The following is a 2,509-nucleotide window of genomic DNA, read 5'->3' on the forward strand; positions in this document are numbered from 1 at the left end:
GTAAATGGTATTTACGTTCCAGTACCAATTTCCTCTTGATTTTAAATCGAATGTACGGTTTGACAAGATTCAATCAAAATGTTGAGACACCCCCCCAGCACTCATAATTTATATGTACGTTATCAATATTGGTTTATAGTATATGAGAGGTTATCGTAAACATTTAAATGCTACCAAAACATAATCAAGATAGAAACTAAAATTATATTTGTTATTCTTATGACTTCAGTGCATGGTCACCATCCTGATCTATACATTTCTCCCTAGGTTTTTTGACCCATTGAAGATCATCATTTTAGAACTCACTCGGAAACCATTGCTCCACATCTTTGAATCACTTTTTCATGCTTTAAACGTTTAGTAAAGAGAGTCAGTTTTGGAAATTAAATTTGAAGTAGTTTGTATATACTATAAATTGGCATTCTTTGGCTGAATGTAGCATATCAGATGATCATAGCATATTGCTGTTGGTTTTGTCCATGCCGGGTTGAATCATACCCGGCATGGACTCCATTTCCGTACCCCTTTTCCGCTCAGTGATTTCAATTTCAAAAACTCTTCTCCTTTTATCCAGGTTACACCTCAGCCTTAAGTTAAATGAGCCTTTTAGGTAGGTATTCAAGATAAATTGATGCGCCCTGGCAACGCAACCTTGCGCCGTTCAATTCACAATGATTTTATACCGTCTCTGTTACCTTTGACCATTTGAGCATAGGAATATGTACGGTTAAGGGTGATCATACCCTAATAATAAGTTGCAAGGACGTTCACCATTGAGAGATTTCAAAAATCCGATTTTTATGGTTATTAAAAAGAAATATTGATTATTTGGCTTTCAGTGTACGGGTAGTTCATAGAATAGTCAACGCTGGTAAGTAGTGTTTAGGTTTCGTAGGTGCGTTAAGAATACGAGATTATTTTGCACCTGTTGCAACCTTTTTTTGGAAAAGTAAATGTATAAAAGGATGGCATTGTTACTATCAATCTTTTCAACAGTTAAAATATTTAAATACAAATGTATACACTCCATAGCTCTGAATAGCCCCTTTTATTTAAAAAATAGAAAGTCTACGTGGACGATCATAACTTCAACCTAGAACGTATTCGATATCGCCCCTTTTGTCTAGCCACCCGGCCATATTTCAGAATCTATCGTACTCCGCAAAAATTGTCGTGCAAAGAAACGAATAGGACAAGCTGTCATGAAGGGAATCAAAAGGCACGTTTGCGGGCACTGAGGTCATGTGCGGATCAAGTTGGAAGAGTGCCAGAGGAGGGAAGACGTGCTTTCACCGAAAAAGGATGATGGTGACAGTGTCAACATTGTACCATTGAGAGGCATTCAAACACTTCCTGAGAGTATTATTTTATTGTGAGGATATGAATATTTGCCCCACTACGCGCGCTATAACACATTCATTAGGAATTCTCTTAGTAGGAATTTCAATAGTAAATCTTCAAGAGAAAAATGTGAAGCTTATTTTCCCTAGCATCACCCAGAGGTTTTCACCAGTAAAAATGCTTTAGTATTTATTGTTTTTTCATACGAATAGTTAAGGGCCAAGACAAATATTTCAAAATATATTATTATTATAATTAGGTAATCTACCGGTTAAGGTAGGATTTTGAATGGATGTAATTACTAATTAAATAATTTGTGGCCCCTAGCAAAACACAACATCTTACTCTACATCAGGTCCCTCTTCAGCTCTGAGTACTTTCTTCCTCCCTTCACCCCGTCCAACATCCCCATCCTTTTCCTTCCCTTTCCCCGTTTGCCTAACATTCTCCCCTCGATTACAGTCTTCAACACCCCACTGCCAGTCAATACCCCCTTCAGCCAATTTTCCTGCCTCCATAGGATTTCTCCCAACAAACCCCTATCTTCGCCCACCATACCGAGTACTTCCTCGTTTGTTTTCTTCTCTGTCCATTTCACCTTCAACATTCTTCTCCATACCCACATTTCAAAAGCCTCCAATCTACGTCTATCCTCCTGCTTCAGTGACCACGTTTCCGCGCCGTACATAGCTACGCTCCATACCAAAGTTTTTAAGACTCTTTTCTTAACATCCTTACTCAACGCCCCCGTCATCAACTCCCTCCTCCTTGTGAAAGCCTCTTTGCCTAGCGCAATTCTTCTCCTTACGTCCCTACTACTTTGACCGTGTTAGTCCAAAACACTACCGAATACGTAAACTGTTCTACCTGCTCTAGTTTTTGCCCTCCTATTTTAATGTTAAGCTTAGCCTTTTTCTTTCTAGAAAATCGGATAACCTTTGTTTTATTAATATTGATTCTCATCCCATACCTGTCGCACTGAATTTCCAATTCACTCAGCAATGCTTGCAGCCCCTTGGCTGACTGACAAACTAAAGCTTGGTTATCAGCAAACCTAACTGATTCCACGAATTTCCCGCCCACCTTTATTCCGACCTCCAGTTCTTCCCATGCCTCTTTAATCATTTCCTCTGCATACAGGTTGAACTTTAGCGGTAATAATGGGCAA

The sequence above is a fragment of the Hetaerina americana genome, unplaced genomic scaffold (genome assembly GCF_022747635.1).
Source record: "Hetaerina americana unplaced genomic scaffold, ioHetAmer1.1.p SCAF_110, whole genome shotgun sequence".
Taxonomy (NCBI): Eukaryota; Metazoa; Arthropoda; class Insecta; order Odonata; family Calopterygidae; genus Hetaerina; species Hetaerina americana.